A 16,977-nucleotide genomic window follows, 5' to 3' on the forward strand; every position below is an offset into this window, starting at 1 on the left:
CCCGCCCCTTTCTCAGCCGCACACCAGAGCCTGTCTGGAAACCCAGCACCTTCGCAGAAAGCCTCATTTTACTCGCCAGCAGCCGCCGTTTATGCATTTTATTCTCCTCAGTCTGTAGGAAGGGTGGAGTTTCACTTGTTGCAGCTTGCCAGCGTGGTATGAGAAAGCAAGCAGAGGAGACCAAAAAAGCTCTGAGCGTGGAGCAGCGTCTGATTGTGGTAACTGACAATCAGATTGGGGCTCTCTTAACTTGCAGGAAAATCTAATTTGAATAAATGATTTTTTTAAGCCTAAATTGTACATTTCGACACCAGTGTCTATCTGGAATTAGTTCTACAGCCTCCGTAATTACAGTGACTAATACAGGATGACTAAATAGGTGCTTAAAGGATGAGAAGCAGCAGCTTTCTTTCAGGTAGTTTCAGCTAAATAATTTTTTCTTTCATGCTCAGTGCATGGTGCCATCTACCCTGAAAGGGGCAATTCACCTTTCCTTCCTGGAAAAATATCTGATTTCTTTGTGCTACAGACACCATTATTTTTATACAGCAAAGATTGTTGTTTTAACTATTACACAACATCGTTTTACAGCACAGCAAGAGGATAGTGGTCTTCTGCACCTCCCACCCCTCAACTCGCTGTGCATCATATACACATTCGGGGCAAAAGGAGGAGGAATTACTCAGAAGTCTACTTTCTGATTGGCACAGCCTCTAGTAAAAATCACAGCCAGAAGGAATTATACTTTCCTAGTTATTCATTTAAAATATTTTTAGTACAGTGCACAGGACAAAACCTCAGTGGAAGCGTGACTGCTCAGACAAAAGGAGAGGCGTCATCTCTCAGGAGAAGTCCCGATGGCGCTGCCAGCTCTGACACACAACCAAATTCCCACCTACCTCCCCCTCACAGGATTAAATGTGCGTGCCTGAGGGGCTGTCAGGGTCTTCGTGGAAGTAATGCTGTTAACAGTGAGAATGTCACTGGAGTCAAGTAGAAATAAGATGAACCAGAAAGCACCAAAGCTGCCAGCTGCACAAAACTGGGGCACATAGGAAAAAAAAATACAAACATTTCAGATTTTAACACTCAGCTGTATTCACTAAGGTTTATGGGAAGACTGTAAGTAGGTAGGATGGTCTTGTACGTAAAAGGTACAGTCAGGAAGAGAGGTATGAATTTTTCAGCCATGGCAAAGTTGCTCTGGGGACCAGAGTAAATGTAAGTAACTTTTGTCCTATTTTGAGTGATTTTGTTCATGATAAGGACTGTCCTTTGCCATGTACTTCTTCCACGTCTAAGACAGACAGATCTCATTTTAGTTAAAGGCTCTTGGTGACACTAGCAATTTTTAATTTTGCAACACGCACAACTCCATGGGTCCCTTAAGGACATTTCTAGAGAAGCTAGCTGTCTTCTACAGGCCTCAGTATCTCCTGCGGCATGGCAATGCACAGCAGCTTCACCCTTCAAAGCACAGAGAACGAAAGCGAGTATCACCCTAAGCGATATCACAGAAGAAAAAGTAATTACAACACTGGACTAGCTAAAGAAGCCACATTTTCAAGTTAAAAAAAAAATTTAAAGAAATTACTGGTTTGGAGTAATTACTGGACAGTAGATTGAAACAACTAAAAAAAACCTCACAGAGAATAAAGGAGGAACAGGAAGAAACATAGTGCTAGTCAAGATAAACTGCAACCACCTTCGGAGTGAGCGTTGGTAGAGAGATAAAACAGCCAGAATATAACCCAATATCAATAGCCTTGAACAGATTTACACAATGGATGGATGTCTTTTGCTATTTTAGATGACAGATGGACGTGGAGAGATAATGAGCCTTGTGGCTAAACATCAGCAAGTTCTGCAAATTAAGATTTCTCAAATCTCTCAGAAAGTTCAGATCTCTCTGGACAGATAACAAAAACCCAATTATTTTGTTTTGTTTCTTCCCTCCAGAGTTATGACTGCATCTCCTCACTCAGCCCTGTTCTTCCTGTGTACAAGGTCTAAATTCAGATTTTCTGAAATGATTTCTTCTGTTTCATTTTGTTTGTTCTGCTTCTTAAAAACAGACCTCTTGGCTGAAAAGACCCCAACCAGATGAAGAAGAGTTTAAGTAGGTAATTTTCTGATGTTAGGTTAGCAGCGCCTTGCAATGGCATTTGATCACAGAATCGTAGAATAGTTTGGGTTGGAAGGGACCTTTAAAAGTCATCTAGCCTAACTCCCTTGCAAGAAGCAGGGCCATCTCCAACCAGATCAGGTTGCTCAGAGCCTCATCCAACCTGGCCTTGAATGTTTCCAGGGATGGGGCATCCACCACCTCTCTGGGCAACCTGTTCCAGTGTTCCACCACCCTCATTGTCAAAAATTTCTTCCTTGTATCTAATCTAAATCCACCTCCCTCTATTTTAAAACCATTATCCCTCATCCTATCACAATAGGCCCTGCTAAAGACTTCTCCCCATCTTTCCTATAAGCCCCCTTTAGGTACTGGAAGACAACTCTAAAGTCTCCCCAAAGCCTTCTCTTCTCCAGGCTGAACAGCCCAAACTCTCTCAGCCTGTCCTCATAGGAGAGGTGCTCCAGCCCTGACCATCTTTGTGGCCTCCTCTGGACTTGCTCCAACAGGTCCACGTCCTTCTTATGTTGGAGGATCCAGAGCTGGACACAGTACTCCAGGTGAGGTCTCACCAGACCAGAGTAAAGGGGCAGAATCACCTGCCTCAACCTGCTGGCCATGCTTCTTTGGATGCAGCCCAGGATGCGGTTGGCTTTCTGGGCTGCAAGCACACATTGTTAGCTCATGTCCAGCTTTTCACCCACCAGTACCACCAAGTCCTTCTTCTCATGGCTGCTCTTAATCCATTCCCCACCAAGCCTGTATTTGTGCTTGGGATTGCCCCAACCCATGTGCAGGACCTTGCACTTGGCCTTGCTGAACTTCATGAGATTTGTATGGGCCCACCTCTCCAGTCTGTCAAGGTCCCTCTGGATGGCATCCCTTCCCTCCAGCATGTTGACCACACCACACAGCTTGGTGTCGCCGCTGAACTTTCTGAGGGTGCACTCAATTGCACTGTCCATGTCGCCAACAACGATATCACGGGGATATTCTCACCCTCTTCAGAGTTTGCACCTAATGAACTCAAATAATTTTACTTAGAAGGCAAATAAAAATAAAAAAAATATGGCAGATAAAAATTAAAGACTCTCTGGACAATGCTGGTGCCCAAGTAAGGGACGAAACTACCTCATCTGCAAGGAAAAGCCAGTTACTGAAGCATCCAGACTGAGTTTTGGATTCTATGATCAGTTAACAGCCTGGAAGCTTGAAAAATCTCTTTAATTGTAAATTGTGCATGTGATATGGATTAGGAAAGACCAAACTAAGAATGACAAAACCTCTAAAAATAGAATTAGTAGACATTAGTTCATAGGGCAGACTCTCTTAGGGGGAAAAAAAAAAATTAAATTCCTAAAATGAAGGGCTTAAAGCCCACCACTCTCTCTCAGAAGGAAGGCCAGAATTCCCAGAGGAAAATGAAAGGTTTTGTGTGGCACACACACTGAAAAAATGGGTTTATGTACTAAAGTCTAGTACTAGAAGTCTAAAAGCCATGAAGCCGAGTAAGACAAGGGGAGTAGTGTGAAGTGTGGTCCTTTACACCTTCTCTGCTGCAACAAAAAACTTCTGGTTCTACTTTACAAAACACTTCGTTGGGGTTTGTTCTGTTTTGTTTTTTAGCTCCTTACTTGTGAATTGTTCCCACTTCTGCTAACACTAAGGCTGGGTTACCACAGAAAGAACAGGCTGCAGCCAGGCCTTGGCTTACTGCAGCAGCGTGCAGGGCATTGTGAAAGGATGAGCAGCTGTGTCAGCACGTCCCCAGCCCAGCTCAAAACCTTGTTCATGTTTTGTGTCTCAGTGCATGCTGAAACAGCCCTGTTTATGGAAGCATTTTCTTATTAGAGACATAGGTGGCAAAACCTATTATGTCCTCTATAAATATTTAAAATAAATAACAAAAATCATAGTAGCCCAAAAATGGTGCTAAAATTACTGCCATGACAATTCTGAAGCTCAGTGCTGAAATATGAAAAAAACCTGCAATATTTTAACTCACAAAAAAGAGGAAGCAGCACTACTACAGAAAAGTATCAGGAAGAAGCTTTCAAGAGGACGTAGCTGCCATGAAAGCAAGAATAAATCTCCTACTGCAAAAAAAAAAAAAACCCTGCATAGCCCTATAACAGTTCTAGAGAAGGAAGTGGTAATGTAACACTTCAAACCTTACTTATTGGTGTTGTTTTTTTTTTTTTTTTTAAATCTCCCTATGTTTGGATAACATAATTAAAGTTGTCTGGTGGTAACTTCTGGTCGTCTAGAATGTTACCTTCAATGACTGCAAACGTTTAAACAATAAAAATAAGGTCCACGTCTGACTTCAACTCCTTGCTACAGATGACAGCCACCAACCATATTTTTCTTCCTAAGCCAACTGCCTGTCTTCTGCCAGCTGCAGGTGCACTGAGTCATCTGAAGCCACATGACAGAACTCTGATGGTAGCTGAGGAAATCTGGGCTTCCCACCCTACTCCCAACTGTGAGACAAAAGAAAGAGGTGTGCAAGTACCATAAAGGAACATAACACACATCACTGCAGGTATGGTTTCTTCATGCCACGCCAACAGACATGCTGGAGAGATTTTCCTTCCCATGAATTAGCAAGAATGGAGAATGTTGCATGGAGCAATGATGAGAAAGTAATAGGGTTGCTCTACACTGTCCCATGTGAGACTGTATAGTTAGACAAAGTACTGGCTTTCACAGTACTACTACAAACAAAGCTTTCCAACCAGCTATTTTCATGGAGTAAACTCAAAAGGTACCATACTTAAATGTATAACCTAAGGATTAAGTAAACTTCGCCATTTAGCAATCATGCAGTAATATAAGGAAAGCTTACACCATCTCTCTTCTGTAGCCCCAACAAGTTGTACCTATTTCTGATACAAGGGTTTTGAGTTGACAAATTTTCAACTTCTGACACACTTCAGTGGATGTGGATTGCACGCACATAATGCAAATTCTCACCCAGGACAAGGAGACCACTAGATACTGTCCTGAAGCACTCACATATATAATTTCTTCATATATATCATCTACAAAATGTAATGAGAAACGATGTGATACACCCATCAATGTAAATGCATTTCACCAATTCTCAAATATTTGAGTTCTTCTCAAACTAATGGTGTGGGGAAGAACGTGATGTAAGATTTTTGTATTTCAATCCAAGATCTCCCAAGCAGAAATAAGTGCAGCCGGTCTAGTCTGCACACATTTATGGAATTTCCAAACATGCTGCCCTATCAGAAGGCCAACAAGATGTTTATACAGTATCACAGAAAAAAAGGCACCAGATAATAATAGTTCATGGAAAAAAAAAAGAGGAAAAATTGTTAAATTCAAAAGCCTGGAAGCCACAGTGAGATATCATTAGGAAATTAAACTGCAAGTGGTGCCTCATTAACTTGTAGGTTTTACCAGAAAGACCTTTATATAGAAGTTACTGATTGAGTAAGCAGTCAAAAACAACACAGAAGTGTGCCGTCGACTTGCTCCATTGGTCCTTTTCTGCATCTCTTCCAGCACCCACTGCAATATTTTTTCAGGCAGACAGATCACAACTGCACTGAGTTTCAAGATGTACAGGCTTATAAAACAGGAGATATTTTTATTTTCTAGCCCTTCCCTATTAGTTTAGACTGGTGGATAAGCTCCTTGGAATCCCTACAGAGCGCTGAGATCTTGCAGCACAAAGCGAGGAGCTGCTGCCCCCTCCAGCACTGCCCATATCCCGGGATGCAGAAATCCACCTGCCAGGTGCAGCCCCGACCTGCTGTCTGTGCCTTCTGCTGCTGCCACACACAGACATCACCTGCGCGCGAAGGTGCACACGGACACCCCATGTGCACACGATGGTGCACAGGCAGAGGAAAGGTGTGGAAGGAGGAGCACGGAGTCACAAAAAAAAAGTACAATTTCAGTCTTCTTGCACTGTATGCAAGTTGTTCTGCTTTCAGTTGGGCACTTAAGCAGCTACACACAGACATTCAAATTAGCAAACCAAGAAGCTATTTTAAAGTTATTTCCTAACCCAGAGGTAAAGTAACACCATGTGTAGTTGTGTTACTTCTATTATTGCAAAAGAGAGTGCAATATGCGCTGTCTGTGTAGTGTGAGCGCAGCAAAAACAAGTTCAAACTCTTATGCAATTTTGTTAATGTGGAGATTAATGTTATCTTACAGGAAAAAGAAGACTTTTGATTAGCTGTATGATTTTAATAGCACTGTTTATACAGTTCTGTAACTAAAAGGATTAGGTACAATAGACCATCTGTTGTTGCTGTAGCCAGACTTTACTCCTTATTTCTATTTGTTTTATTATCTTCTACCACAAAGCACACTTGTATCAAGACAATCTAGACAATGCTTAGCTTTTGACTAACATAAGAAATACTATCTTCAGCATGCAGCATTCAGTGTTTTCATGTAACAGCACAACTCTAACATCTCCGTTATCTATGGTGCAGAATTTTTAAGCAGTTTGGCTTCACGTGCATAAACCGCTACCAGGTACTGTTTTCATTTTAGGAAAATCCAGTCTACTGAAAGCCAGATAGACAAAATAAACCAAAACATTAGCAGGCTGATCTATAAGCCAGATCTGAAAAATGTGCACAGTCCTGATTTTAGCCTGGTCGTCAATGCTTGCTATTCCTTATCCTTAACTTGTTTTTTCCCCTTTGCACAACAGACTTTCGATCAGTTCAGATGATAATGCCTGGGGCACTTGTTGAAGCACTCACAGTACTTCCACCTGCTGGGGAGATCCATGGATGATACTCTGGTGTATGTTGCTGCCATGTGGTTAACAAATTATAAAAAGTCCAGCCCCAAGGGATCAGGCAATTCCTCAACAGCTTCAGCACCGTGCTTGGCATCTGGCACTTCACCCTGTTCTCTCCCCTCCCCTGTGCTGTCCTCCTTGCCTATTTCTATACCCTTCTGTTCGGCATCCGTTCTCCACCCTGATAGTGGTTTATTGTCCATTCTTTAATTTCCAAATAGCAAGAGCAATATATGGCAAATCTACTGTTGTACAAACCCACAACACACTGCTGGTGTGGCCTTCAGTCAAGCTGTACAAAAGCATGTCTGAAGACCTCCTTGCTGGTAATGAACTAGCATTATGAGTAGCAGAACAGGGTGACAAACTGATTCACAATGAGCCCACTAAGTTAGAGATAGGAAGCAGCTGTATGTAACAGATAGATTCTCGTTGCAGTAAAACTTGCTTTAAAGAGCTTCCTCACCTCACCTCTTCTGCCCCAGACAGAAAACGGACAGAGACAGTGGTAAGATACATGCACAAAACGCTTAATAAAGTTGAATCCGCTTAATACTGAACATAACTCTGCTATGAAATTCGAAAGTCCCATGAGTCTCATCTGTACAGTTTAAAGTGTCAATCTGCACAATACCCACAATCACATCTATGTATTTTCAGCACTTACAGCCCAAGAAGGCAACATAATAGTAACCAACTTGAAAGGCTACTGCACAGTACACATCTCGCAAACCTGTGTCCCCACTACAAACATGCTGAGATTCTTGGTTTCCAAACAGCAACAGCAGTTGTTTTTAAGCTGCTGTTGCCTTTACTCAAAAGCTCTGTGGTTAAGAGATGAGGAAACATCTTCACTTAGCCTCAGCTAAAATGCCGCTTTCTTCAGAAGCTTTATCTGCATCTGCCACTAATTGTTGGACATTTCAGCCACAGCACAGCCTCAGCAGAGGACCAGGACACTGCCTTAGACTGATCCCCACCTTTCAGCCTCAAGATGAGCATCGTTTGTCACACAACAGCGCACTGCCGCGGTACGACACTGCTCTCAGCTCAGAATGGGTTTCACTGACATACATTTTTTTTTTTCAAAACAGCTCTGCAAATTCACACATAGAGCAATGCTGTAACTTCTGAGATGTTAACTCTGATGTAATTCTGTTGCCTGGACTATAGGTATCACGTTGTACAAAACCACTAATAATAACAATAGTTTTATTGTAGCCACATAGATACCAGCCAGTGAGAGGCGATTATTTATCCAGCAGTTACCAGTCACTGAAGACAAGGTTTCAGTACAGGAACAAAAAACAGTTTCTAAAGAGCAAACTTGCCAACTAACATTCAATGACTTGGTTGCTACCCACAAATAGGTGATTATCGACAATGGTTGCTGGGTGTTCAGGAGTTCATAGAGGACATGATGGAAGTTAAGGACAGACAGTCAAGGTTAGCTGTCCTTTGAGGGCCATGCACTAAGGACTGCAACAGGTAAGGCTTATAGCTCTGGTGTGGTCAACATGCTGGAGGGAAGAGATGCCATTGAGAAGGACTTTGAGAAGCTGGAGAGGTGGAGTTCAACCAGGCCAAGTGCAAGGTCCTACACCTGGGTCAGGGCATTCCCAGGCACAAATATAGGCTGGGCGGGGAATGGATTGAGAGCAATCCTGAGGAGAGGGACTTGGGAGTGATGGTAGATGAGAAGTTTAACATAAGCAGGCAATGTGCCCTTGCGGCCCAGAAAGCCAACCGCATCCTGGGCTGCATCAAGAGGAGCGTGGCTAGCAGGTCAAGGGAGGTGATTCTCCCCCTCTACTCTGCCCTGGTGAGACCCCACCTGGAGTACTGCATCCAGCTCTGGAGCCTCCAACATAAGAAGGACATGGACCTGTTCGAGCGAGTCCAGAGGAGGCCACGAAGATGATCAGAGGGTTGGAGCAGCTCTCCTATGAGGACAGGCTGAGAGAGTCGGGGCTGTTCAGCGTGGAGAAGAGAAGGCTCTGGGGAGACCTTATAGGCAGCCTTCCAATACCTAAAGGGGGCTCATAAGAAAGACGAGGAGAAAGTCTTTAGCAGGGTCTGCTGTGGAAGAACACGGGGTGACGGTTTTAATATAGAAGGAGGTCAATTCTGACTTGACATAAGGAAGAAATTTTTGATAATGAGGGTGGTGGAACACTGGAACAGGTTGCCCAGAGAGGTGGTTGATGCCCCATCCCTGGAAACATTCAAGGCCAGGCTGGATGAGGCTCTGAGCAACCTGATCTGGTTGGAGATGTCCCTGCTCCTTGCAGGAGGGTTGGACTAGATGGCCTTTAAAGGTCCCTACCAACCCAAACCATTCCATGATTCTAATCCCCAGACGAGTTGGGAGTCAATGTGCTACACAGAGACTGACAGCATCACCACAGGCCATGAGACGAGATACGTACACCAGCTCTGCTCTGAGCAAGACATAAGATAAAAGATACTGCCAGAGACTTTTGCATCAAAACACAGTGCTGGAAGAATTTTAATTGAAAAGGAATATTTAAATTAGAAACAGAAAATCCATTATCGCCAAATCTAACATTGCCAAAACTCAAAAAGAGCTTGAAAACAAATTGTCTGAATTGGTGTTAAATACAGTATCTTTTAAACAATGCTTCTGGGGTGGATGGCTGAAGAGTTACATTTTTTCTTTTTTTTTTTTTTTAAAGGTATGGCAGTGCTGCTGACAGAACAGAAAATTGAATATTACCTTAATAAAAGGAAGAGTTTTGTTAATTTAAAAGCAATGTACATATGGGAAGACACATGTGTGTTGGTTTGCAAGGGCTGTGTTCCAGTCCCAAGCACATGATCCAAATGTTTTGCTAATGCACAACAAACTACGGCCTTTTTCTTTTAGACACCAAAGCTATTAATCATGCAAATAATCAAAACATCACTTGCATATCAGATGCAATCCTTTCTAGATAAAATTTCAAATAAAACAAAGCTTAAAAATACCAAGCTGTGAGAAAACCTCCTTTTAATTGAAATTTAATTAAAAGAAATTAAAAGAAGGATTTAAATGGATATTAAACCTAAGCAGAGTTTGTTCTTTAAAACTTCAGTTTAGCTGAATGCACAAGCCAGATGTACCTAATTATGTGGTGCTCACTCAATGAACCATACTGATTTCTGCATGTTACAAATCAGTTTTAAATCAGTGTATTATTTGCCTAAAGCTTAGACTGAAGTCACATTAAGAATCTGGAAAAGTACTTGCAAGAACTGGATTTCCTTTGGGAAAATATTAACGAAGACTATGCTGAACAAGTGCTGAAAAGTCAGTTCCCAATATCCAAACAAATTTAAGAATTCATCATTTACGGCAGCCTTAGAGGGAAGATTTTCAGCACTTGCTTCCCCTGGCCTATGGTGATATTTTCATAACCAAAGCATGCTTGGGAGATGAGCACTTCAGGCTGCTCCAAGTGAGAGTGACTAACAGAGCAGCAGCATCTTCCTCTTCTCTTCCACCTACCGTGCCAGTGTAGGCATGTGGTGCCCACTTAAGGAAGATCTCAGTTACAGCCAACCTTTCTTTTCTAGCTAGGATATTGTTAACGTAAAGAGCTCTCAGATTTTTTTTTTTTAAATGAGTATCTAATACACAAATTGCAGCCAACAGTAATTATGTCTCTGACAAAAGAATGGCTTGGATGAGAGAGGTGGTGGATGCCCCATCCCTGGGAACGTTCAAGGCCAGGCTGGATGAGGCTCTGAGCAACCTCATCTGGTTGGAGATGTCGCTGCTCCTTGCAGGGGGGTTGGACTAGATGACCTTTGAAGGTCCCTTCCAATCCAAACTACTCTGTGATTCTATGATTCTATTACTTCTAATCTAGATATGACAACTGAAAATCTCTATCTTGCATATTTTCCCTATATTAAGCAGGTGTACACTGGTGAGCAAAGTAGGGCCAGGTGTAAATTCCATTTAGCATTTTAGCATTACTTTAAAAACTCAACGTTGGATTTTTATTTCTTGCTGTAAATACCAATTAAAAAACCCAACAAACTCAGAATTTTTGCTGGAGTCCAAATGAGTTTATTTAGTACAAGCATGTCTAACCTTTCAAATATTTTATCTACTTTACAGGAAATTCATACTTCAGCTCTTAAAATGCTTTAGCAACAATAATAACAGAGTTTGCACTCTGGGGCTAGGCCAAACCGAATACCACCACACAGGGTTACTGCAAGACTTTCATGAACTATTTCAAGCATTCAGTTTTAAAGAAAAAAAAAATTATGTGGATAACAAGATCTGAACAAGACTTCCTAGTCTTTTTGCTCAACATCCTGTTGGCTGAAAACTGAGTTAGGGCACATACTTAATACGACTTGCTGTTCAGGCAGCGGGTCTGTTGAGGCTGTGCTACTGCAACGCTTCCTGAAAGGCTGAGGACTTCACAGAGTGTTTCCAAAACCTGATGCTCAGTATGGACAACAGTTAGTATCTCTGTCCACTTCAGAAAATTAATGGAGCAAGAATAAAGATTGCCACGGACTCTGCCACTGCTGGCACACATGGGATGGGGCATTTCTATCAGAAATCCCACGTAACAAACTTCTGAGTGTCGCACAGCGGTAGAGCCTCAAAAGAGACTCACCCTGCGCATCCCACATCCACCTCACTCTGCCAGCGACTGACGCAGCTCACTGAGCATTTCTTGCTGGTTTTGGCCAATGCCACGAGGTGGCAACAGTGCCCCGAGAAAAAAAAAAAAACCAACCAAAAAGGTCTTCAGGATTGTGTTCTCCTCCAGCCTAGGAAACAGAGCAGGACCAGCAGCAGAGGGCAGGTAAAAATTCGAGCGGCTTCACGTATAGCCTCACGTTAACATTTGATATTGCAGCTCAGACAAAAAGGCTGCAATTGTGTTTCATCTGCATGTGCCAGAACAGAAAATCTGGAGAACTAAATGCTTCTGATTCAGCGGCTGTCGCCAAACATATATAGAGAACACTTATATTAAGACAGCAATATGACGGATGATACAGTGGTAACAACTTGGTTCCATGAAATTAAAACCATACTAAAATGTCAAGTATCACTTCAAGATCCAGATACAACTGTGCTATTCATGGTGCTCATGCCTTGCCCCCAATTTCTGCCTGCAGTGACTCTGTTCAGCCCTGTTCTGCCTGTGGTGTTTTTGCCTTCCCTATCCTGTCATCGCCTTTCCAGAAAATGGGATAATGCAACCCTTTTTAACCCCCGGAGGGGAAGTTTTGAGATAGTCACCTTCTCAGCTCCCAAGTCAGTGACTCTTCACGCTATAGTCACCTCTGTGAAGAAGAGGTCACGCCAAAACAGGTCCTAGGTCCCCGGCAAGGTACAGATGGGGTGAAAAAGCAATGGAGAGGTCGGTGTGGGAAGGGAGAGATCAGCCCGAGCCCTCAATCTCACCATCCCGTTGGGAATCCCGACGGCCTCTCACATGAAGTATAGCACTAATACGAGATCCAATGCCAAGAAGTCACAAATATCACAACTATGTAGAATTAAAATGCCCATCACAACCAAGGAATGCCATGGATAAAGACTGCACATACACTAAGCCTGCAAAGCATCCCCAAGCTTTACAGGCATTACATTTTTCTTTGTGTCACTTCTAGGAAAAGACAAAGTCTCAGTAATACTGTGAGAATTAAAAAATTCAAAAGAATTTTTTCTTTTGAAAATTAAGAGCAACTCAAATGGGGGGGAGAAAGGATGGTTTACCTAAAATTAGATAATAGTACTCGTTTCTGTGTACATTGTAAAACTGTGATAACCTGTGGACCACCCTCTATAATAGTTTCCTCCCAAGTATTAACCTCTTGTTTTTTTCTGCATGCCAATTAAAATCTTAGAAGACATTTTTTAAAAATGCAGTTTTTAACTGAGATGCAATAAGACAAATTAGCGCAATAAGACAAATTAGCGCATTCTAGTTTAATCACTGTTGGGTACAAACACCTGCCTATCACATTTTCAGAAGTCTAAGAAAATAAAACAATACTAAATCTATGTTTTCTACTTCCTGGTTGCCTTAAAGCATTTAATCCTTAATGTATGTACAAATGCATTCACATTCCCATAAAAAAAAAGATGAAGCAGGAATTGCCACCACTTTTCCAATGCCACCACATTCCCATTACTCTAAACAATGTTATCTAAGCAGATAAGATTTTCCGCAACATCTTGACCCACGGTTTAAGCCAATGTAGAGTTATCAAGTTTTTCATCTCTGTTGAGTGAAGTTGAAAAAAATCAATCTCCATTCTTTATCAAATACCAGACATGATATGCATGTCTTAACTGTGAAACTACAGCAAGGGTACTAAAGAACACACTAACTGAAAGCAGTAAAACATCATCTATTCAGCAGAAAGCTCCTGTGTTCTCTTGGCTATACAGGTGTTCCATCCAAATTGCATTTCTATATTCAAACAGCCTTACTTGATCTCAGTGCAGTTGATTCTGCGCAGAAAACAGTAGCAAGTCTAGCTGACAAATGGAAAAGCAGAGGTGAAATGTAGCATTTTGAGGCCAGGCTATGAATATATTTGACTCAAAGATAATGCAATGCTTTCCCAAAACAGATCATTCCAACACCTACATAACACAACTTACTTTTAACATCAGGAAAAAAACAGAAGAAACTTACCTAACAGTAAACAGGGAACATGTTTGGGCAACATAATACTAAAGCCATCATGTTTCCCCATTTCCTGAGAGTTTGGTTTCACAATCCTCTGTGGCCCTTTACTCCAGAGTTTATACTGTAAATGCAGACTGACCTTCAAGCTTGTGACCTATTCAAGACAGCTCTTCAACCGTTGCTGCACAAATAATCTGATTTATTTTCAAAATTCCCATGGAATTTAAACACAGCTGTCTCCATATGGATATCTAGAAGTAAGTATATCCGTTTATCAAATAAAGTGAATCAGGAGGTGAAGAAGAGAAATCCTCACTTGCAAAAATCACAGGCATGGCAAAAAACCGACAAGGAAAGCCATCTCATCAGTAGTTACAGGGTCTTGACCCAAGGAAGAAATGGAAATGCTTCTTTGTCATAGTGAGTTTCTGGCATTTATTTCAATACTAATCAGAAATAGGTGAAATACTAACACTTAATAGTGAATGAATAGGGAAATAATGAAAAGAAAAAAGAACCTACTGCACTAAAATATGCAAGTGTCTAACACCAATAAAGAATTCTGTCTTAATGTAATGTTTAGAGAAAAACACTGTCAAAAAGTTTCAAAAAAACTTGCTAATGAAAACCACTATTTTGTGGTGACTGCTGACAAGCACTGCTGTTTTGGCTTAGAGTTGTGAACCGGATTAATTTTCTTTTTATCTAGTTTTTAAGAAGCATACAAGTACACTCAGCACAAAATGCTACATTTTATGTGACAAGGTATAGCAAATGTCAGTATCTCCCGCTTGATTCTGGGCGACATCAGTTTCTGTGGAGCCTTCACTGATGATACACACATGCACGCACACACACACAGAGCACCTGTGGGGCACCTACTGTCTTATCTTATTTTTCCAGATCCTTTGAAATATGCTATCTATGAATATTTACCTTTCAAAAAGGTAAATATTATTACACATTGAGCCACCTCCTTCCTTTACATGCAGCTTTGAAATTATCTGCAGAACTATAGATGTATATAGGCCAATGTGCACAACAAAAAACAGAAGCCACTCATATTTAATAACATTTATTCAACTAAGATCTGAAAGAAAATAGGGTATTTGATGACCACAGAGATTTACGCTCATCTTATCTGATCTCCAACACAGAGCTACTTAAAGCTTTTCACTAAATGGTTTCTAAATGAAATCAGAACTGAACTGGGTTTGAGAAGCTCAACCTTGACTGAGACTTGAAATAAGAACTTTTTTAATCATCTTGAAGCTGTTCCTACCCTCAGTATACAAAGAAAAAAAACAAACCTCACAACTGATAATTAGTTTGAATTCATGTATTAGCAACCTCCATGCATTGAAAGACCTTGCTTCAGAGGTGAAAGCTCCAGGATACAAATTTTGGGGTGAAACAGGCCCTACCTTTCTGTTCGAAGTAGGGTGCCTCTCGCCAGAGAGGAACTAGGGCCTTCTGTGTGTCAACTTCTCCCACTGATGCTCAGGCAAGCCCTTACCTAACCTACTGGTGGTTGTCAATCCCATGTAAGTTGGCCAGCTCTCTTCAGGAGTCTTGATGTTCGACTCAGGGCTGTGTGCTGAAATCCCTCAATGAATAAAACAGCAGCTTTTTCCTCCCTAAATCTCTTATGGCAAAACCCTCAGGTATAAAGCAACAGATTTCGGATTTCACACAGTAGTGGTTTCTTAGGGTAAAAACACTGTAACTACAAATACCTGCTCTAAAATTGGCTGTACAGGGAAGTTAATTATTCACAGGTGTTTTATACTAAAACTCAAACTAGACATAAATGTTATTTTGACTAAATAAGACGAATGAAACCATATCTTCTGCATCTGCGCAGAACTGCCAACCCTCAACAAATAAATACTATCTGTTTCTGCACTGAACCAGAAACTAGCTATTGATGAAAGTGTCTGATAGGCCTCCGTCAAAAACAAGGTTAGCAACATTATGAAAGATAAAGTCCAGATAGTGACAAAAAACATCAACAGTTAGCATCTTTGAAGGCATTTGCAAGGATCTTGTTTCACTGTATAAAATAAAAAACTGTATTTCTATTTTTACATGCATTTTCATGACTACAAATTTTTTGGGACCAGTTTCAATACAAAAATTAAGACATTTATTTTTAGGCCAAATGCTTGTTTTGAATGTTAACACTCGGTGAACATATTCAGCATATCCTGCCCCAAGCCTGTGCTGTCATTTTGGTCTGTATAAACCTTGATTTATTACAAAATAAGATAGCAATATCAAACAACTTCCTGCCTGGCATGCAGTTCAGAATTCATAAGATATGCACACTTCATCCACAAATGCTAGTGCTTTCCAAATCCAACTCTGCTATATTCCCAAATGTGCATGTTACCAGTAATCAACACCATTAAAAGAGATACCGTCCACTCACATCATGACTAGGCATGACTGGAGCTGCTGGGACAGGAGATGTCCTCGCATTTCCTCCCTCCAAGAGGACACAAATAGCTGGAACACGCTGCCGCATTCTCAGTTCCTTTACAGACTTTGAATCTCAAAATCAGTTGACAGCACTTGAGCAGAAAGACAGAGGACTATGAATGTGAATACAGAATATATTTGGAGTAACCTCTAGTGATTAATAAACAGTGTTCACATCTCCTTCAGGCGAGTGCTAATTCAGGTTTACCCTCCTTTTCCTCCAGAAGAAACTGCAGACCACTCGTGCTTGCAGCCTTGAAAGGTTCTTTTGCAAAAGACAAGGATGCCTGATTAAGGTGCGCTGTGAAACACTATCCCTGATCAAAGGAAAATACAAAGGAACTCAACTGAGGCCTGACAGGAGGACACAGGATATCATTTACATAGACTAACACTGCATTTAAAATTGACAAGTGCATCTCATGGGGCTGAGAAACCCACACATTTATGTGGCTGCAACAGTTCAGATGTCAAAACGGGAAGGATTTGGGAAGGGAAGTTGTCCCAGCACTCCAGGGATTCCTGAGCTTTTTTGAAGAAGAGGCAGAAATGCTCAGTAGAAATGTGCACCTCAGACTTAGGGAGGAAGAAAGCATCCAGTGCTGGGAATCAATAGGCTCAGGAGCAGAAAAGCCATTGCTTCTTAAAGTAAAAAGAAAGGTAAGCCTTAGGAATTCTTAATTCAAAATGTGTTATCTTGAACCTTTGTCCCGGGCCTCTCACTAGCAGCCCAGATGTTTAACCAATCTAAATTATCTTGTAGGATAACCTCCCAAAAGTCAATTACTTCTTTACACAGGGGAAAGATCTTAGACTTATGTTTATGTTTATGTTTACCACCATGATGGTTGGTAACTGTCAACACTAGGACATGACAGGTGTAGATTCAGTGGGAAAAT

At 41.4% G+C, this 16,977-nt stretch overlaps 1 protein-coding gene across 3 annotated transcripts in view; it reads right to left on the reverse strand.

Moving 5' to 3' along the window:
* Window positions 1–16,977, reverse strand: part of TNFAIP8 (TNF alpha induced protein 8) — a 59,198-nt gene that overhangs the window by 20,484 nt on the left and 21,737 nt on the right. The gene's annotated exons all lie outside the window — the stretch shown is intronic.

This window comes from Chlamydotis macqueenii, chromosome Z (assembly GCF_036417535.1).
Source record: "Chlamydotis macqueenii isolate bChlMac1 chromosome Z, bChlMac1.mat, whole genome shotgun sequence".
Lineage (NCBI taxonomy): Eukaryota > Metazoa > Chordata > Aves > Otidiformes > Otididae > Chlamydotis > Chlamydotis macqueenii.